Raw genomic sequence first — 22468 nt, 5'->3', positions numbered from 1 at the left:
GAAGTGGGGTAAGAACAATCTTCCTATGCGACAGCCCCATGCAGAGATGCTGTCTCATGACAGTGCTGCAAGAATGTGTGGCAGCCATTTTTGATCATAGCTCTGTAGAGGGCAGGAGGGTAGGAAGATCACTTCTGCTCCACTTCACTATGCCCTTGTTGGAGATTGATAAGTGTTTTTACTATGTCTAATTTAATTAGATTGTTAGTTGGCAATACTTTTTTAGTTTTAGCTATTGTTTTAAAAACCTGTTTTTAGTTTTTTTTTCTTTTAGATTGTCTTAATATTCTACATGCTGTGTGGTTTATAAGCTAAGTTTTATTGCTTATAATGAAGCTTTTTTTGTTGGCTACTTCTTACATGTCTTAATCCAACTTATGTTACATCTTCCCCTTTCATATCTACTGGCCTAGAAATTTCCAATATTGTCAATTACCAGATTCCAATTATAATCAGTAAGAAACCATATCAAAAGAGAAATGTTCAATGTAGAAACCTAAATGTTTTGAAACCTATCCTACCTTATAATGTTGCTTTAAACCTTCTTGCGGATTCTCTTACTCCAGTTCCCTCTTTTTATTGTAACGCTTGTTTGGTTTGCAATAAGCAACATATCATTCAAGACCTAATCATTGATAATGATCCAGGTTTTGAAACATGATTAGTCCAGGGTGATTCATTTACACAAAAAACTTTGCCTGCAAGGTTATGACAGCCATTTTTCATCTAGATCGGGGAAAAAGGGTGAAGGGCTAGCTATGTTCTATATATTTTTTTTATATCCATGTTTGCAAGAAAGCTAGTGGTCCAACTCTTCAATATATGAAAGTTTCTGTGAAAGATGAATTAAATCCACCATCCATTGGGAATTTTGTTACTCTATCGCTCCCCCAGTTCCTTGGAGTCAATGAAACTGCTTACAGATATTATATCAAGTACTGTTCTGAAATATCCTAGATTATTGATATTAGGAAACATCAGTATACATTTAGATGAGGATAACAGCTCTGATGTGGACAGTTTTAAATCATTCATAAGCTCTTTGGGATTGACTCTTCCCCCTCTAGAAAGTACCTATGAGCATGTCCATGCTTTAGATTTTATTAGCTATACTGATCAAAAATACAAAAGATCTTCAATCTCCAAAATAGAGCGGCAAAAACAACTTTGGTCTAATCATTTTTTAGGCAGTTTTATACTACCCATCTTTATTTCTAAAATTCAGGAAAGATTCCAAAGAAAAAATATCATTGTGAGAAAAAAAATCAATGCTGACTAGTTTTAGTCCCAATTGATGATGATCTTACTTAACTCCCTATAGGAACATAAACTTGAAGATATGTTGAAAATATGGTCTGAAAATTCAGAGAAAATGTTTAATTCTCTTGCACCTACCTCCCTCTTCTAAAATGGTCTCATATAAATATAAAGCACCCTGGTATACTTCAAATCATTGTAAACTTAAACAGGACTGTAGAAGGTTAGAACAAAAATGGAAAAAAAAAGTACTGTAATTTAGAGGTGGACAAAACAAATTGGAGAAAGAAAATAAGAGTATAATTATGAACTCAATAAAACTCATAAAATTTATTATGCAAATAAAATAGGTAATTCCAGATATCAGAATAAGGCCTTATTTAAAAAATGGAAGTCCCTTTCTTGAAGTGCTCCATAAGAACCTTAGACCATTTTTAAAACACTAGCATCTAATGAACCTTTATTTATATGTAGATATTTAATCCCACATAGTACTCAACGTCCACTTCGTTCATCTGGACAAAATCTGCTTTCAGTACCCTCTCTGAAAATTATTGGAACACGAAGATCAGATATGTTCACAGTGATGGGACTCAATGGTGGAATGCCTTACCACAATACATTAGAACTGAAAATGACATCACAACATTTAAAAAATTCTTAAAGACTTATTTATTTAACGATGCTTTTAATATTTGAAATTTTTATACTTTCTGGAGATGCTCTTAACAGTTTTATGGATTAAATACCCCTTACCTTTTGTTTTTTCCTTTGTTTTTCTACCAAAAATTTAAGATTGTAACTTTTAACTTTCTCCCTCCCGACTCTTGTTTGTATTATATGTAACCATATTGTTAAATGATAGTCTCTTTTTATTATTCTTTATTGGATTTTGTACATCGCTTAGTAATTTTAATAGGCGATTTATCAAATGCACTAATAAAACAGAAACAGAAAAAACAGTAGACGAACTGGCAAAATGTTTTAATGATAAAATTATGTCTTTCCTTAGCACAGCTGCAGATGAATCCAGAGACTAGTGGGATAGCACATATCGACCAGCAGGTAGAGATAGAGAAACTGATTAATAGGTGGTCCTATAGGTTGGCATTCCTCCTGTATATCCAGTATGCTCTATCTCCCAGCAGGGGTTGGTCGCTATCCGTCTAGCTCCTGGATTCTGGCTGTGCCTGGTGAAATTCTGAGGATTTTTCATTTCTTCTGTTGAGAATATTTCTCTTCAGATAGAAAGGGGTGTCTGGCTGAGCGGTGCCAGCTTTTGGAGTTACACCTGGGCCCCCCAAGGTCCCTGCTCTACCCTCCCCTCCAGTAGATTGAGGGGTTTTCCAAGGGCTCTGAATTTTCTTCTTTCCTTTATTGACAAACAAACAAAAAAAAAAAGAGCCTCACAGTGAGGAGCTGTGCTGTACTTTCTTGTCAGCTTACAGCTTGCAACTGCCAGCCATAACTTCTCTGCTATTGTGTTAGGTAGGAGTGTTTTGGTGAGTAGGCTTTTCTTTCTCTCGGGTGTCTGGTGCTGATTGAGGGATTTTCTGGTGTTTTTTTCGTGTGCAGCATTGTCTTGTTCATCGGGCTTTCTCCAGTGTGGGGTTGTTACTTCGGGGGAGCTGGTGGGAGATGCAGTTTCGCTAAAGAACACGGTGCAGGCCAGGCCGGCAGGGTTTGTGCAGGGCACTTTTTCGCCGGAGTTTATTATGTTGATGCACCGTGCCTTTGTTTTGCAGAGCTCTCAGCCTGCACAAACCGCGCATTTAAATGTTTCTTTGCTCCCTACTACTACTACTTTTCCACCTCCGGTGCAGTCTCAGGCGGCGAAGCATCGCAGACTAGCTGCCGCAGATGAAGGGGACCCTGCCTCAGTCTCCCCCTTGTCTCTGACTCTTCCAGAGTCGTTGGAAGAGGGAGAGGTGACGGAATTGGATGTGGAGGAGACGCTTGGTAGGGACGTGAATGATCCTACAGCGCTCCGTCTTTTTCACAGGGAAGAGCTTTCCTCGTTAATTTCTAAAGCTTTGCAAGGATTGAACATCTCGCAGGAGGATCCGCTGGTATCTGGGTCAGTAAACCCGCTTATGGCAGGAACGCGAAAGCCGCCTAGATCCTTTCCGATTCACGAGGTCATGCAGGAGCTTATTACGACGCAATGGGACACGCCGGAGGCAAGTCTCTGGGTGACGAAAGCCATGCGGCAGTTGTACCCTATTGCTCCGAATGAACTGGAGAAGTTTAAGCTGCCTAGAGTGGACGCGTTGGTGGCCGCGGTCACCAAGAAGACTACCTTGCCAGTTGAGGGGGTGTTGCGCTAAAGGATGTCCAGGATAGGAAGACTGAATCTTCGCTTAAGATGTCCTTTGAGGTTGCAGCGGTTACCTTGCAAGCAGCGGTTTGCAGTTCCTATGCTGCGTGTGCATGTCTGCAATGGTCTTAACTGATGGCAGATAACATGATGGAGTCCGGGAATTCTGTTCCATCCAAATTGGCAGATGTGGAATCGGGTTTGGCATATTTGGCGGATGCCTTGTATAATATTATTTGTGCTTCTGCAAAACAAATGTCTCTTTGTGGTTTCTCACAGATCGTTGTGGCTCCGTAATTGGGCGGCAAATTAGGCGTCCAAGCTTAGGCTCGTGAAACTCCCTTTTAAAGGTCGTCTGTTAGTTGGTGAGGATTTGGATAAGCTAGTGAAGGATTTTGGTGATACCAAAACACAGCGGTTGCCAGAGGATAGGCCTAGACCGCCTTTGAGAACCTCGTCTGCCAGACCTCGCTTCCGGGATGTTAAGAGATATAGGCCAGGAAAGCCATCTTTTCAGCCCTCTTACGGTTCTTTCTCTAATTCTAGACCTAAATTTCCACAAAAGTATTCCTTTCGTGCGGCAAAACCCCCGTCAGTTCAGCCAGCCCGTGCTCCAGCAAATTGCAATCAACAATGATGGGGTCTTGGCTCCTTCCGCCATTTCCTTAGGAGGGTGGCTGTCTTCCTTTCTGGTGGAGTGGGCCAAGATAACGTCCGATCAGTGGGTATTGGACATTATTTAAGACGGTTACAAATTAAAATTTTCCTCTCCCGTCGCCGATTCTTTCTTGGTGTCCCCTTGCAATGGGGCAGCCAAGTGGGACTCAGTCCAGCTCACTCTTCAAGTGCTTCTGGATCTGGAGCTGTGGTTCCGGTTCCCCCAGCGGAGGTGGGTCTCGGCAGGTATTCCATTTACTTTGTTGTGCCCAAGAAGGATGGGCCGGTAAGACCAGTGCTGGATCTCAAGCGGGTCAACAAATTTCTCAAGGTCCGACATTTCCGTATGGAGATGGTAAGATCAGTCATTGCAGCGGTTCAACCGGGGGAGTTCCTTACATCCCTCGATCTCAAAGAGGCTTATCTACATATTCCGATATGGCCTCTGCATCAGAGGTTTCTCCGGTTTGCGATCCTAGGCCAACATTATCAGTTTTGGGCGATGCCTTTTGGCTCCACGCACTTTTTCGAAGGTGATGGTAATAGTGGCGGCATTTTTGCGCAAAGAGGGGATTCGGGTGCACCCTTACTTGGACAAATGGTGATCTGTGCGTCTTCCAGGCAGGAGAGTTTGTCGGTTACCCAGAGAGTGATATCTCTTCTTCAGTCTTTGGGGTGGGTTATCAACTTTCCCAAGAGCTTTTTGACCCCGTCCCAGTCGTTGGAACATCTGGGCATGCGGTTTGACACTTGTCTGGAGAAGGTGTTTCTGCCCAAAGACCGGGGAGAGAAGTTGCAGTCTCAGGTTCGCCTGCTTCTCCAGTCACCCAGACCATGGGTTTGGGATTATGTGCAGGTTCTGGGATCGATGGTGGCAGCTCTGGAGGTGGTACCATGGGCTCGTTTCCACATGAGACCGTTGCAGAAGTATCTTCTATCATGGTGGTCCCCGGTGTCTCAGGACTAAGATCAGCGTCTTCAGTGGAATTCTCAGGCTTCCCTCAGCATGCAATGGTGGCTCAGTGAGGTCAATCTGTTCAAAGGCATGCCACTTGCGACACCGGAATGGGTCGTGGTTACGACGGTTGCCAGTCTTCTGGGCTGGGGAGCTCAATGCCTTCAATCCTTGGCACAGGGAGTTTGGTCTCAGGAGGAGGCGCAGTGGTCAATCAATATGCTAGAGTTGAGAGCGATCAGGCTTGCGCTTCAAGCGTTTCAGTCCATGATTCAGGACTGGCCGATGAGGGTCTTTTCGGACAGTGTCACAGCGGTGGCATATATCAACTGGCAGGGGGGTACCCGAAGTCCTCAATTGGCTGGCGAGGCGATGATCCTGTTTTGATGGGCGGAAGTTCATGTTTCTCTTCTCTCAGCAGCGCACATTGCGGGTCAGGCAAATGTTCAGGTGGACTTCCTCAGCAGAAATCTTCTAGATCCAGGAGAATGGGAGCTGTCCGATCAGGCATTCGACCTGCTAGTTCAGAAGTGGGGTCTTCCGGAGATGGATCTCATGGCCTCATCTCGAAATGCGAAGCTTCCTCGGTTCTTCAGCAGATGAAGGGAACGGGAGTTGGAGGGGGTAGACGCATTGGCTCTTCCGTGGCCTCTGAGTTTTCATCTTTATGTGTTTCCTCCTTGGCCGATGATAGGTCGGGTGTTGAATCGCATATCTCACTTTCCGGGCAGGGTAATCCTGGTAGCTCCGGATTGGCCGCGTCGTCCATGGTACGCGGACCTGATCCGGCTGTCGGCGGGCGATCGGCTGACATTTCCGGTGACTCCGGACTTACTGACTCAGGGTCTGATTTCCATGGAAAATCCGTCCCACTTTGGTCTTACGGTCTTGATCTTGAAAGGTCGCAGCTGAGGCGTTGTGGATATTCAGAACAGGTTATTTATACTCTTTAAGCCAAAAAGAGATCTTTTCATATGCTAGAGTATGGAGGGTTTTCGAGCCTTGGTGTACTGCTCAGGGTCTTTCACCCTTCAGGGCAACCCTGTCGGCTATTCTTTCCTTTCTGCAGGAAGTCATCGCCAAAGGGTTGGCCTAAATTCCCTGAAGGTTCAGGTGGCAGCCATTGCTTGTTACAAGGGCCGGGTATCTCATTCGATGCTTGCATCTCAACCTGATGTAGTGCGATTCCTGAAAGGGGTTCACCATATTTGGCCTCCTGTTAAGAAGAACTGTCCAGAGTGGAGTCTTAAGATTGTCCTTGGGGGGTTGCGGACAGCCCCCTTTAAACCGTTATCTACTGCTACTCTGCAGGATGTCACGTTGAAAACGGTGTTTTTGGTAGCTATGGCGTCTGCCCGAAGGGTTTCGGAGTTGCAGGCTTTGTCATGCAGAGATCCTTTTTTGCGCATTTCAGATGCTGGAGTGTCTGTTCAGATGGTTCCCTCTTTTCTGCCTAAGGTGGTTTCTTCTTTTCATGTGAACCAGTATTTATTCCTTCCGTCTTTTCGGTGGGAGGATTGGGGGGAGCGCTTCTCTTCCTTGCGTTTCCTTGATGTGTGCAAAATTCTTCTTCATTATTTGCAGGTTACTAACGACTTTTGTCGGTCAGACCACCTATTTGTGTTATTCGCAGGACGCAACAAAGGTATGGCTTCATCTAAGGCTTCCATCGCTCGTTGGGTCAAAGAGACGATTGCTTCAGCTTACTTAATGGCAGTGAAGCGGTTGCTGGAACAGCTTCGTGCCCATTCAACCCGAGCGATGGCTGCGTCTTGGGCGGAGTCCGGGGGGTCTTTTCTTGGAAGAGATTTGTCGTGCGGCTACTTGGTCTTCTAGGAATACTTTTTCGAAGCATTACCGGTTGGATTTAGCAGCCCGTGCGGATGTTGACTTTGGCACTTCGGTTATTGCGGAGGCGGTGTTAGCTTCCCACCCAGTTTGAGTTTTGCTTTGCTACATCTCACTAGTCTCTGGATTCATCTGCTGCTGTGCTAGGGAAGGAAAAATTATGTTCTTACCTGTTAATTTTCTTTCCTTTAGAAGCAGCAGATGAATCCAGAGCCCCACCCTTTCTGCAGACAGTCTGTCAGTTTCTGTGTTATGCATTTCGGTTGTGTTATTGTTGGTAGTTGTATTCTGTATTTTACCCTTTGCAATTTGTTGCTGGAAAGAAGTTTTTTACATGCTCAATTTTCCTGTTCTGGATGTTTGGGCAAGGAGCGTTACTGGATATACAGGAGGAATGCCAACCTATAGGACCACCTGTTAATCAGTTTCTCTATCTCCACCTGCTTGTCGATGTGTGCTATCCCACTAGTCTCTGGATTCATCTGCTGCTTCTAAAGGAAAGAAAATTACCAGGTAAGAACATAATTTTTCCATAAATCTTCATTTTCTAGTGTAGAAATTGAAGATGATTTAATCTGCATCGAAGGCTGTTCATACAATTTTCCTGCAGATGGAACCTGGCATAATTTTGATTAAGTAATGACAATCAGCTGCCCAGAGTTTATTAGATCCTTTTCTGTCCTATATTTTATTGTAGTATCCCTTCTCAAGCTATTTCATGGCTTACTGTACTAATAAATCATTTTATTCCCTAGCAACAGCAGCAGATGAATCCAGAGACTAGTTGGATAGCACACATATACCAGCAGGTGGAGATAGAGAACTGATTTGCAGGTGCTCCTCTTGAATGGAACTTCTCCTGGCCAATTAGTACATTATACTTATACTCTATCTCCAGCAGGCGAATGAATGCTATTCTTCTAGCTCCTGGCTTCAACTATTGAAAAAGGCTATTTCCTGTTGCTTCAGCTTCAGTGGAGTTTAGGGGCGTTTGGTTAAACGGTGCCAATTTTGGGGGCAACACCTGGGCCCCCAGGTCCCTTCCCGACCTTCCCTCCGGTGATTGAGGGGTTGAGTTGGTCTCTACTTTTTCTTCTTTCCCATAATCATTAAAAAAAAGAGTGAGACCACATTTACTGTCTGGGTTTTTTCTTCCCTCAAATAAAATAAAGGGAAGATATTTATTTTGTTTACAGTTATAGGGTTGATATATGGTTAAGGCCTTTCTATACAATAGGTTTTCTTCCTTGCCAGTGTTGAACAAACAACATCTACCGGCCCTAACAACGAGGTTGATTTGTTTGGATTGAGCCGTGTCATGAGTATTATTTGTAAGGGAGTGTTTGGACGGCGGGTTCCAGCATCGTGTGTAATTCTAATTGTGGGAATTTCATTTTAAACCCGCTATAACTTGTAGGACAGCTGAAGTGGTGCAACAGTGCTCGCGCTGTGGTAAGCAGCAAATTTAGTTGAGAACAGGTGTTTCTGGTTGCTCAGAGAGCTCCAGGAGTAAAATTAGCATGGCGTCAGAGGAGCTGGGCCTTTTCTGCGTGCAGGAGGTGCTCGCATTTTCTCTTATACTGGCAGCAGCATCGCTGCATTCATGGCCTTTTTCCCTGGGGCTAGATTCATTAGCGTATACCGCGGCCGCTGTGTTGTCGGGGTCAGACGCATCAGCAAGGCTAGGGCAGGTTTTGGTGATACCGCTGCAGTTGTGCTCGGTGGGTTTTTCTCCCAAGTATGTTCTTTTAATGCGCAACGCATTCTGGTTGAAGGGGGCCCATTCTGATCTTTCTGAGGGTGCTTTGGAGGGAGACTCAGATCTGTACTTGGCTCAGTTTCAGCTTGTCTCTGGACTGAGTCTGCAGAAGGCAAATCGCTGCAGAGTGATGTCAGCAGCAGGAGAGTACCCTGTTCTCAGTACGGTTATCTCCTCCTCTCTCACGGGGTCCCTGACTGATGAGGATATGCATGATTTATTGTTTTCTTCTTCTTTGTGCCTCTATGCAGCGTTGTGTGCATCTAGTAGCGCTATAGAAATTATTCATAGTAGTTGATTTGGGGTGGGAGGAGTCTCTGGTGGCAGAGCAAGTGCTGTCTTCCTTTATTTCTTTTTTTATTATTTATTTATTTATAGTTTTATAATATACATAAAGCAGTATATATATATATAAGTAGTATATACATATAATATACATAAAGCAGTATATATATATATATATATATAAGAAAGGAAAAAATCAAATGGCCAATCTGGCCAAATAACATTAAGTATAATATTAACAATCTTTCATAAAGCCCATATTATAGAAGAAGCAGTTCACAATCATAGGGTCTGAGATATATATATATATATATATATATATAAGAAGTAAAGAAAATCATTAATGTAGTGTTACATTTTCCACTAAAAAGTTGGACCTTATTTCACTGTGGAAGCACTAGAGAGTAGTGCTCCTTTTGCCTCAAGAAAGAATCATAGCTGTGGAGGATTGAAAAAAATATATGAATGTTGATCCAAAAAGATCAATTATTTACAAGGGTATCTAAGTTGAAATTTAGCCCCCAAAGATAGTACCGATTGTCTCATTTCCAGGAACCCTTTCCTTCTGGATTGAGTTAATATTGAAACATCTGAGAACATGGAGATCTTAGAATCCATAAAAGTCACTTCCTTAAGCCTAAAGAACAGCCTAAGAAGTGCCTCTTTGTCTTGTTGAAAGCGAATGTCACCAGAAGCGTAGAATATGAAATGACTTCATCTTCTGAGGTTTCCAAAATTTTTGTTACGTTTATAGAACTTATTGAATCAGTTAAAATCTCAGATTTAGAAGCCTTGTTTGAAAGTGGAAGGAAATAAATCTTGTGTAAAGGAGGAAAACCAAACTCAGGATATTTAAATGAATGCTTCAAAAATTTATAGAATAGATCTTTAGGAGCCGTTGCTAGTGTCTTTGGGAAGTTAAGTATTCTCAAATTTAACATTTTGGTATAATTTTCTAAATTTTCTACCTTCCTTACTAGCAACAGTTTGTCCTGCATTAAAGTAGTCTGAGTTGATTGAATAACTTGAACTCGTTGGTCCAAGTGGTCCACCTTTTCCCCCTGGGACTTTATTTAGAACATAAGAACATAAGAAACGCCTTCACCGAATCAGACCTTTTGGTCCATCCAGTCCGGTGTCCCGCACATGCGGAGGCCAAGCCAGGTGTTCCCCGATTAAGACCTGTTTACCCATATCCATCAATGTGATTTGCAAGAAGGTGTGCATCCAACTTGCCCTTGAAACCAAGAATGGAGGTCTCCGTCACAACCTCCTCCGGGAGAGCATTCCAAGCGTCCACCACTCGTTGCGTGAAACAGAACTTCCTGGTATTTGTCCTGAGCCTGTTGCCTCTCAACTTCAGTCCATTACCTCTTGTCTGATTCACATTTGACAACATGAATAACGATGCTTCTCGCTCTATTTTGTCGAATCCTTTTATTATTTTATAAGTCTCTATCATATCCCCTCGCAGTCTTCTCTTCTCAAGGGTGAATAAGCCCAGTTTTCTGAGGCGTTCTTTGTAGCTCAAATTTTCCATACCTTCTACTAGCTTCGTAGCTCACCTCTGCACCCTCTCCAGCAGGGTCACATCCTTCTTTAGATAGGGAGACCAGTGCTGGACACAGTACTCCAGGTGTGGTCTGACCATTGCTCTGTACAGCGGCATTATGACGTCCGCCGATCTACTCGTGATTCCCTTCTTTATCATGCCCAACATCCTGTTTGCCTTCTTCGCCGCTGATGCGCACTGCGCCGACGGCTTCAGGGTCCTGTCAATCAGTAACCCCAGATCCCTTTCTTGTTCGCTCTTGCCCAATGTCACACCTAACATTTTATATTCATGTTCCTTGATTTTCCTTCCCAGGTGCATCACTTTGCATTTCTCTATATTAAACTTCATCTGCCACTTTTCCGCCCATTTCTCTAGCTGGTTCAAATCTCTTTGGAGTTCTTCAATGTCCATTAGTGACCCAACTGTCCGGCATAGTTTCGTGTCATCTGCAAACTTGATTATATTACTTGTTGTTTCCTCTTCCAGGTCATTTATGAAGATATTGAACAAAACGGGTCCAAGAACCGAGCCCTAGGGCACACCGCTTGTCACCTTTTCCCAGTCCGAGAACTTCCCATTTATGCTTACCCTCTGCATTCTGTTCTCCAGCCATCTACCTATCCATCTTAGGATGTCCCCCTCTATTCCATGACATTCTAGTTTTCTCATAAGCCTTGCGTGTGGGACCTTGTCGAATGCTTTCTGAAAGTCCAAGTATATTATGTCCACCGGGTCTCCTCTATCGATGTGTTTGTTCGCCTTCTCAAAAAATTGTAGCAAGTTCGTCAGACATGACTTCCTCTTCCTGAAGCCGTGTTGACTGGCTCTCATCAGATCATGATTATCCAAATGTTGCACTATACTATCTTTGATTAGTGCTTCTACCATCTTCCCAGGAACCGACGTAAGACTCACAGGTCTATAGTTGCCTGGTTCTCCTCTCGATCCTTTTTTGAAGATTGGGATGACATTTGCTATCTTCCAGTCTTCTGGTATTTGACCTGTTCTGATTGACAAATTAGCAAGGGATTGTAATAACTCTCCTATTTCTACCTTAAGTTCTTTTAGGACTCTCGGGTGAATTCCATCTGGTCCAGGGGACTTGTCACTTTTTAGTTTGTCGATCTGTTTGTATATCATATCCAAGTCCACATTTACTGTGGTGAGGCTATCCTCATCTTCTCCCTTGAATACTTTCTCTGCTTCGGGCAGTAATGCAGTGTCCTCCTTGGTAAAGACAGACACGAAGAATGAATTTAGCCTATCAGTAATCTGTTTATCGTCCTTAATGCACCCTTTTCTTCCTTGGTCATCTAGAGGGCCCACTGCCTCCTTAGCTGGTTTTTTCCCTTTTATGTATCTAAAACAGGGTTTGAAGTTTTTGGCTTCTTGCGCTAACTTTTTCTCATAGACCTTTTTGGCGTCTCTTATCGCCTTGTGACACTTCTTTTGATCGACCTTGTGACTGTTCCAGGCCTCCGTTGTTTGTTCGCGTTTCCATTTTTTGAACGAGTTCCTCTTATCCCTTACCGCATCCTTCACCCCTTTAGTTAACCAAGCTGGTTCTCCTTTGCACTTATTGTTCCTTCCTTTGGATATCCGCGGAATGTAGAGATTCTGTGCTTCGGTGACGGTATTTTTTAATAGGGACCATGCTTGATCGACCATTTTGATTTTGGCTGTAAAGAGTCAATTCTCAAAGTCTGTGCATTTACCAGGGGAAGAGTTCCTGCACACAATTTGTATAAGGAGTCTAAAGCTGTCCAGATGGATTCCAAAGTGAATTCCGCTGGCCTTACCAATGAGGGGACCGATAGAGCTTGTCCTCCAACCTCTGACGCCACCGTTGCCTTCTCCAATGTTGGCAACTCTGCCTGGGAGACTTGGGATGCTGGTAAGCCCTCCAGCTCTGTCAGGGAGGGTCTTTCTGAGCCGCCATAGTTTCCCTCTCTCACGGCTGTTGGGGAGGCACAGGTCCTGCAGGTCTGAGTGATATCTCGCATCTTCCTTTATTTCTAAGGCACTGCAGGGTCTCCATGTTTCACAGGCTGTCTCACAGGCTTCTCCAGCTTCCAACCCTTTCATGGTGGGTACTAGAAGCCCCCCAAATTATTCCCTGTCCACGAGGCCAGGCAGGCACTCATTTTGGCTCAGTAGGCCATGCCAGAGTCAGGTCTCAGGGTGGCAAAGGCTATGTGGCAGTTGTATCCAATAACTCTGGATGGGATGGACAGGTTGGCACTTCGGGAGTTAGGCGATCTCGTGGCATCAGTATCCAAGATGACCACCTGACCAGTTGATGGAGGGGTGGCACTGACGGATATGCTGGATTGGAAGTTGGAATCATCCCTGCAGTTATCCTTCGAGATTGCAGCCTTCACTTTGCAGGCGGCAAAGTGCAGCTCTTTTGCCATTAGGTGGTGGATGTGACTTCTAGGTTGTGCCTAGTGTGCCTTCCCTTTAAGGGGCTGTTTGTTGTTTGGAGAGGATTTGGAGAAGATGGTACAGGATTCCAAATCACAGCGGTTGCTGGAGGATAATCCTAGGAGTTCCTTTATGTCCTCCCCGTCACATCTGTGTGATGGTGGACACAACATTGAAAGCATCAGCACAGTGTGCGACAGCCTCAAAGAAAGCGAACAGAATGTTGGGTATCATCAAAAAAGGTATCACGACCAGGACGAAGGAAGTCATTTTGCCGCTGTATCGAGCAATGGTGCGCCCACATCTGGAGTACTGTGTCCAGTACTGGTCGCCGTACCTCAAAAAGGACATGGCGGTACTTGAGGGAGTCCAGAGAAGAGCGACAAAACTGATAAAAGGTATGGAAAACTTCTCATACGCTGACAGATTGGAAATGCTGGGGCTATTCTCCCTGGAAAAGCGGAGACTTAGAGGAGACATGATAGAAATCTTCAAAATCATGAAGGGCATAGAGAAGGTAGACAGGGACAAATTCTTCAAGCTGTGGGGAGCCACAAGTACAAGGGGGCACTCGGAGAAATTGAAAAAGGACAGGTTTAGAACAAATTCTAGGAAGTTCTTTTTCACTCAGAGGGTGGTGGACACATGGAACGCGCTCCCGGAGGCTGTGATAGGCCAGAGCACGCTACAGGGGTTCAAGGAGGGTCTAGATAGGTTCCTAAAAGAAAAGAGGATTGAGGGCTACAGATAGAAGTAGAGGTAGCTTATAGGAATAGTCAGAAACCACGTCGCAGGTCATGGACCTGATGGGCCGCCGCGGGAGTGGACCGCTGGGCACGATGGACCTCTGGTCTGACCCAGTGGAGGCAACTTCTTATGTTCTTAATACCAAGCGGTATAGGCCACATAGGCCGTCTAATACTCCTTCTTATGTTCCTTCTTATAACGCTAAACCTGAATTTTCGCAGAATTCCTTTCTTCCATCCAGGGCTTCCAAGAGTCTTCCAGCCCCTACCCCGGCCACCCGTGCTTCACTAGGAGAGGGTCTCAGCTCCCTCCGCCAGCTCCATGGGAGGATGACTGTCATTCTGCCTGGCGGAGGGGGGCCACGATGATGTCCGGTCTTGGACGTTCTTTGATACAGTTGCAACTTAGAATCCATGACAAGAGAGGAGAATTCTTTCTTGGGGTCCCCGTGTTTAGGAGCAACCAAAGTGGCATTAGTCCTACTGGACCTCGGGTGGCAGTTCCTGTGCCTTGGGATAAATGGGACCAGGGAAGGTATTCCATTTTTTTTGAGGTGCCAAAGAACTGGGGATCTGTCAGGCCGGTTCTGGATCTCAACAGGGTCCTTCGGGTTCTTGATGTCAGGCACTTCCACATCTGCAATGACCGTGAGATCGGTCATTGCCGCAGTTCAGATGGGCGACTGGCTCATGGCCCTCATTCTCAAGGAGGCATACTTACATATATTCCCATAAGGCCCCCGCGCTTGTGGTATCTTTGCTTTGCAGTTCTAGGTCAACATTATCAGTTTTGGGCTCTGCCCTTCGGCTTGACCACGGTTCCATACACTTTTCCAAGGTGATGGTGGCAGTCTTTCTTTGGAAGGAGAGAATTCTGGTTCTCCTCTACTTGGACGATTGGTTGATTTGAGCTTCTACCCGTTAAGAAGGTTTGGGGGTTACCCAGGAGTACTTTCCTTGCATCAGTCCTTAGTCTAGGTCTTCAATTTTCTGAAGAGTTTACTAATACTCAGTCATTGGAGCATTTGCGAATCCTGTTCAACACTGTTCATGGAAAAGTGTTTCTGCCCCAGGACTGGGGCCGGGATGTTGCAGTCATAAGTGTGCGGCATGCTCCTGGCTTTATGTCAGAGAATTTGGGATTATGCTCAAGTTCTGAACTCGCCGGTGGTGGTGCCTTGGGTGCGCTTTCATATGAGGCTGCTACACCAGTCTCTCCCGATGGTAGCCTCCTCAAGCTTTGTGCAGCATGGAGTGTTGGCAGCTCGATGACAAGCTGTAAAGGGGAATGCCTTTTGCATCCCTGGTCTGGCTGGTGATAACTACGGATGCCAGTTGGAAGGGCTGGGGGAGGCTCTATGCCTCCAGTACTCAGCGCACGATTCATAGTCTCAGGAGTTGGATCCAGGGTCTATCATTCTTCTGGAATTGTGTGCGCCCGGTTGGCTCTGTTGGCTTTCGCGTCCCACCCTGTATGAGGATTGCTTTGCTAGATCCTACTAGTCTCTGGATTCATCTGCTGCTGTTGCTAAGGAAGGAAAATTATTTCTTACCTGTTAATTTTCTTTCCTTTAGATGCAGCAGATGAATACAGAGCCCCGCCCTTTTGTGATATCTGCTGTTGGTTCCCTCGCGGGGTGTTCATGTTCTTGTTATGGTTGATAGTTGGCTTCAGTTTACTTTGGGTTATGGGAAAGAAGTTTTTCTTTATGCAATTGCATTGTTCCTGAAGCTTGGGCAAAGAGCGATTCTAATTGGCCAGAAGTTCCATCCAAGAGGAGCATCTGCAAATCAGTTCTCTATCTCCACCTGCTGGTAGATGTGTGCTATCCCACTAGTCTCTGGATTCAACTACTGCGTCTAAAGGAAAGAAAATTAACAGGTAAGACATAATTTTTCCTTGTAAATGGCTATTTTTCAAGTGATATGGTTCACATTGCATTAACTCCATTGTTAAAATGGCCAGATTTAGATCCAGCTATTGCATTTCATTATCGTCCAATAGTAAATACACCCGATATTGACTAAATTGATCAAATATATTGTTTCTAAACAACTTTCAGTTTAATTGGACAAATTTTTTATTCTTCCTTTTCAGCATGGTTTTCATTCCAATTTTACTACAAAAACCTTATTAATTTCTTTAGTTTCTAAAATGCAAAGTCTGCTGTCTCAGAATCATTATGCAATATTGTTGCAATTGATCTTTCAGCGGTCTTTGTGGTTTATCATGACATCTTAATATGACTGTTGTCAGACATTAGGTTTGATCAAGAAGTATTAAACTGGTTTAAAGGATTTCTTACTATGCGGTCTTATCAGGTATATGCTAAGGGCAAATCATCTTTTATGTGGAGATCAGTTTGCGGAGTACCGCAAGGATCTCCTCCTCTTTTTAATATTTACATGACTACTTTAAAGAAACTCAAGTTAACGAGCTTAGAAACTACTTTTCCTTACGCAGATGATATTTACATCTTACTGGAGGTGGATCCAACACTGCTTAATCTAACAGCGAACATAAATTCATGTATCTCTAGACTTCAAACTTGAGCTACTTCTGTTCGGATGAAGCTCAACACATCAAAAACCAAATTAGGTTTGGTCCTAATTTAGATCTTCCTCCTTCAGTGACTATGTTGTCGGAAGAACATTTGAAAATTGAATTTTCTTCTAAGATACTGGGTTTCTTGCTTGATTTTTCACTTTCTCTTCAATCTCAGATTTATTATCTGTCAAAAAAAATGCTTTTTCAGTCTTCGATGTTGAGAAGTGTTCGTCATTTATTCTATCAACAGCATTTTGTCACATTGGTACAAGCTATTATATTGGCTCAGTTAGATTATTGTAACTCTCTGTACATTTGCTTGAGTAAGGGTAATCTAAAAAGGTTGCAACTGATCCAAAACATGGCGGCCAAACTGATCTTTGGCAAAAGGAAGTTTGAACATGCTTCTCCTCTGTTAAAGTGCTCCATTTCAGAATCCATTTCAGAATTTCAGTTCATTTCAGAATCAAATTTAAATGTGCTAGTACAATATTCAAAATCTTACGTGGAATTTACACACCATTAGTTGTTCTTTCGTTCAATTCTATGTGGGCTGCAAAACCAAGAATTTTTCATATGTTTAAACTTTCTTTCCCTTTCAAAGGTACTAAAGCTGTAGGCTCTATTTCTCGGTCTTTTACATATATATTTGCGACTATACTAGAATGACCTTCCTTCTGAGATTAGGACACTCCTTTCCCTTCAAACCGTTAGAAAATCTTTAAAACATCTTTTTTCAATAGTTTTCAACAATGACTGTTGAAATTGTGTTCTGTATAATAACTATTATGGCAGGTTGTTTAACTCAGAATTTTAAAATTTATCCTGAGTTTCTCTTCTATTGCACTCAATCTGTAAACAAAGTTGAGCCCCTTTTTTGGAGAAGACTTTGTATATAAATCTTTGGATTGGATTGAACTTTAAAGGTAAGGTGTGGAGGGCTCCGGGAGGCAGGATGGAATACTAAATACAAATGTCCAATCATCCAGATTTCCCTTTCTGGACTGCCCTCTGCTGAAGTTAGTCCGTATAATTGGTGTTCTACTGTATATGGATCATAGACCAATGAATGATAAAATAGTTATACAAAAAGTTGCATTTCTATTCATTTGCTTCATTTTCAAGGAAACTTGAATTCTTTATATTTTGCAAATAAACCTTCTGGGTGACTGTTTTAGTTTTACAGTCAGATTCAAATAGTTCTCACTTCTCTACTCTTTGTCTTCAGAGTTGTTAGATTCCCTCATTTTCCGGTATGTATATAAATTGTAATGTCTTCATAACAGCGTATCCTCACCGCCTTTGTCACTTTTAAATTAGTGCACAGGTTTTACATACCTAAGAAACGTCTTCCCATTGGAGATTTCCTTTACTTCATGCATTTTCTTATTTTTATCCTCATAATTTCTATTAAAGCAGTAGGTTTTGGGTAAAATTCATTGTTCCATATTAAAATGAAATTTCACATTATCACAGTACAAGATTTCTATATGGAAATAGACTTCTATGGTGCACTGTCTGTATGCCCACTATGTTTCACAGAAAATATCTGAAAGATATTTCATGTTGGAAAGAGACAATTCAAGATTCCATTTTACTTATATAGAAATTATCATATGTGATCAAACCACAGTGCTAGATTGATTGCAGTCTTCAGACTTTCACATTATACTGTTGGGGGAATTCTGCACTATGTAGAATTTTACAGCATTCCCCTGTGACATAAAATTTACCTTTGTCCACAGAAAAGTGGACAGCTAGCTCCTTGGGCCACTCAAAAACTAGAAGCAGGCACATGGTCCGCTTGAAGAACAAGCTAAGGTGAGCATGGCACCTGAAAGAGTCAGCTTTACAGCTGTTAGAAGAAGATGAGCAGAAGAGTTGACTGGTATGTATGAAAGAAGCACTTGAAAAAAGAGTTGGCTCCATGGGCTATGAAAGAAGGAAAGGTTGGGCAGGGCAGTGGGAAGGGGTGAACTAGAGTCATCACTGATGCAGGCGGTGGGAAAAGGAGCTGCCAGTGCAGCTGAAGAGTCGGCTCAGAAATGTAGCAAGAGGGGGATCAAGCTTGGTGAGAAAAGGGAAAGAGCTGGATGGGGTCAGGCCTAGAGAAGGTAAGAGCTGATAAGGATCAAATCAGAAAAAACTAGCTTGGGGAAGGGGGATGGTAGAAAGTGAGTGAACACAGTGGTGTATAGGCCAGGGAAAGAGCCAGCATGAGTCATGGTGTCAGTACTGGAATGCGGTAAAAGTGGAGCTAAAGTATAGGCAATGAGAGAGCTGTGAAAGAAAGAGAGAGAGAAGGGGGTAGGATTGAGTATAGGAAAGTTTAAGCTTGGAGCTAGGCGGTTGGAAATTGGAAGGCAGAGAACAAGGGGGCAGGGGAGGAAAATGGAGCTGTGGGGTCACTCCAGGAAGCAGGAAAGAGCTAAGGTGTTGAATTGAGTATGGAGGAGCTGGGGTGGCTGAGTTTCATGGGAAGATAAAGGAAGAGAACATTTGGGGGGCTGGAGCTTATGATTTACTCTTACAGTAGTTTTAGGGGAATTCTGCAGAAAATGTTTAGAATTTTGCATTCTTAGTAATTTTTTCAAATTCATGTAACTCAAAACCATGATTTCTTAGCTATTTTGGCAAAGTATTATACACAAAATTTTTAATTTCTTTGCCCTGAATTCCATGAAGAGTAAAATTTTATACAAGCTTCACTATGAACCAATTCATAGTAACTCTTCTGAAGTCAGATTCATAGTCAAATAGGTTTACTGGAATAATAATCTTACTTATGTTGCCAAATTAATACATAAGTTAAATAAGTCTCCTTAAATACTCAGTGTGACTAAACACAAACTCTTAGCCATGTGAACAGTACATAAAGCGTGCTGTCTCAGTCCCGTATTCTTTGTTTTTGTTTCCTTATTCAAATTTAGGACACAGATTCTCCATTTTCTTTTTGGAAAGAGGATCAATATGATTTTGTAGATCTTCAGGATCTCAAAGTGGATTTGGACATCAGCACTGGCCTTGTCAACCCCAGGTCAAAAAGGCATCCATGAACCATCACTGTTGGGACATTAATACTGGGCCTCCAAGAAACATCTGTTAAGATTGATGTCCATTTGCTTCAATGGACAATGCCATAGTGAAAAGTTGAGTCTGGACATCTTTGTCAGCCTCCCAAGCTGTTAAATTACTGGCATTAGAACAATTCTAGTTGGGAGCATACAGCCAGAGTCCATTGGCTTCCTCAGAGACTAGCAGGTTACAGGCCTGATGGGGTGGGGTTATGACCTTTAAGAACTTGATGAAGCATTAACATATTTCAGGATAGGGACCTTGCTGTAGAAGATTGAGTTCAGAAAAATGCCAAAAAGATGCTTGTTTGTCAAATGCAAATTACTAATCTTTTTATCTTTTCTAGGTCCATTGGCTTTACAGAGAACAGGCTGAACTACCAAATGCATGAGACTTGCTCTAGAGGATGCCTTCATACTCCCTGCTTCTACTTGAGGGAACACGATGAGAATGGCTCCTGTGCCACACAGACAATGGATGAACAATTCACATCCTCAAACATCCAATCTGGAAAATTCTGAGAGAGGGGGAAGAGCAAATGGGCTAGCCTTAGATGGAGCTTTGGCTAGTCCTATTAGACCCATCCCACACACCTTTGGGAAGAATGATTGCCATGAATCAAGAGGACACCAGCATCCAAACATCTCTCTAAGAACACCTAGTAATGTTGGGGCAATAGCTATGAAAAAAATGCTCCAGATTCAAATGCAAAGAATGGTTGTAATCTAAGAAGCAATATATTCCCAGAGAGCTGTTCATGCTGAAGCTTAAGAACATCTGCAGGGGGTCTGTGAATAAACCAGCCAGCCAATGACAGTAGAGACCCTTGCCAAGCTCATGCAACTAACAGCACCATGCATCACTATTCTCTAAGGCTACTTCCACCATTTTGATGGCATTCATGCCACACAAGAGCAATCATTTCAGAGAACAATGAACCAGAGATGGAAATGCTGGAGAAATGTTCACCCTTGTTGGGAAGGTGCTGCCTTGTGACAATCCCTCTTGGTTCCAATACTCTGCCTTTTTTGAGAGACTAATGGCTCGGCTGCTGCAGCCTTGTCTCTACTTCAACACCTGACTTGCGGGCAGGCTGTGCTATATAGGAGCACATAGGGCATAAAACACATGAATCACAATGTTTCTGCACAATCATGGCTGAGCATTTATTCATAAGTTACAACGTTGGGCACTGTGCAACCCACAGCAGTATTTAATGAATAGCTGTCATTAGTACATTGATTGAATTTATTTATTAAACTTGTATTCTGTCATTGAAAAAGACATGGGGCAATCCACTGCTTGCCCTGGATCGGTAGCATGGAATGTTGCTACTGTTTTGGGATTCTAGAATCTTACTCTTTGGGATTGCAGAATCTTGCTATCCCTTGGAATTCTGTATGGAATGTTGCTACTCTTTGGGTTTTGGCCAGGTACTAGTGACCTGGATTGGCCACCCTGAGAAAGGGCTACTGGGCTTGATGGACCTTTGGTCTGACCCAATAAGGCTATTCTTATCTCTTATTCTGCAATGTTGACAAGAGCCATTCAGTGGATTACAAAGTAATTTTATTATATAAATAAATGTGGAATTTGTTTGAAGAGAGTGTGTATGTGTGTCTCTTTGTTGCTAGTAATGGATTTTCAATATATGTTGCAATAGTGATTTAATTTTTGTCTTAGATACTGCTGTTGTTTAATTGTTAGACAATATGAGTAGATTTGTCACCTTTTTATGTTTTTTTTCTGAAAATTTGAGATATTTGCTTATTAAGGGGTTCAGATATTTTCTTATTAAGGGGTTCTTTTTTAAAAAATATGCTAAAATTTGCAGTTACCACAGATTAATGCTGGATTTTACGGTACAGTAACTGCAAATTTTATGCAGCATCTTGGGAGTGGGAACATCCTAATATTTTAATTGTAGGTCCTGCATTAACTTTACCTTAACCAGTTAGCATGCATTAAGTGTAGTTGACTAACGCTGCCATGCCCTTTGAGGGAAAATGTTTGAAAAATGCAGTAATGCACATTAAGAGTTTAAAGCTCTTTAGTAAAAGAGCCCCTAAGTTTGCTTTTTGAGTTTTGGAATTAGTACAAGGGAGTATAGAGAATATATATGTATATTTTTTTATTGTGGATGAGCAATACTGAACTTATGTATTTTTAATTAATGTAATGCTTTGTAACTAATTAAACAGTCAACATGTGGTCCAAGGCTGATTTTAAGTTTTTGGTTTTAAGAAGTATATGTTAAATAGAATATGGAGGAAAACATGCCACACTTTCTTTGTGCAAGTGGAAAGTTGATCAGAATCTGGTTTATTTGTTAGCACACGTATGTGGTGTTATGTTCTGTGAGCAAATTAGAAAGAATCCTAGGGCCTTAAGTGCTACACGTGTTCTGCTTGCATACTAAGCTTTGACTTAAGCACAGAATTAATGACAATCTTCAGTGAGCAAAGAAAAGGCTATTTACACTGTGGATGACAACCTATGGAATCTTTTTCACTCATTGACAGCATCAGATGTAGTTTTGGGCAGTACAGAGCTGCAGAGTTACAAAGCATTACATTACATTATTGACTCCTATTCCGCCTTAACCTTTCAGTTCTAGGTAGATTACAAAGCAATATGGTATTTGTAGTTTCTGATTCTATTTATTTGAAATTGGTACCGCAGGATCTATAATGTCTTGGGATAAAATTTCAGAAATCCAGGACTAAAATCTCCATTCAAAAGCTGATCAATTTGGCATCTCTGAATTAATTTTGTGTCCATATCGTAAAACTAGGTAGGGCGACAGGGTGAGGTGGATTTACATATATGAACCTGATGGTGGGTCCTCAAGATTTACTTTCTTGCCATTGGTTTACAAGGGTCAGAGGGCTCAGGCTTATGACACCTAGGCACAATATCCAGTTTTAAACAAGCTCTCCAATGCAAATAATTTGAACATGCCAAGTACCAATTCCACTGGGAATAAATGAAATAATTTGTTGCCTCGATATGTCATTCCTAGTTTGTTGATTGTAACTAACA

The 22468-nt window shown here is 42.5% G+C and overlaps 1 protein-coding gene across 7 annotated transcripts in view; it reads left to right on the top strand.

The window, feature by feature from the left end:
• The window catches only part of BRD3 (bromodomain containing 3), a 134177-nt gene that overhangs the window by 47877 nt on the left and 63832 nt on the right, over nucleotides 1-22468 (top strand). The window contains exon 1 of one of the 7 annotated variants that reach the window (XM_033960276.1): nucleotides 8576-8593. The exons of 5 other annotated variants lie outside the window; for them this stretch is intronic. The gene's annotated coding sequence lies outside the window, so the exon portion shown is untranslated. Of the gene's footprint in view, nucleotides 1-8575; nucleotides 8594-8659; nucleotides 8756-22468 lie in introns of those variants that run through there. One more of the 7 variants, XM_033960274.1, reaches the window with a different exon arrangement.

Source organism: Geotrypetes seraphini, chromosome 10, assembly GCF_902459505.1.
Source record: "Geotrypetes seraphini chromosome 10, aGeoSer1.1, whole genome shotgun sequence".
Taxonomy (NCBI): domain Eukaryota; kingdom Metazoa; phylum Chordata; class Amphibia; order Gymnophiona; family Dermophiidae; genus Geotrypetes; species Geotrypetes seraphini.
Note: the sequence above shows the minus strand (reverse complement) of the source record. Positions and strands in the feature narration are given on the sequence as shown.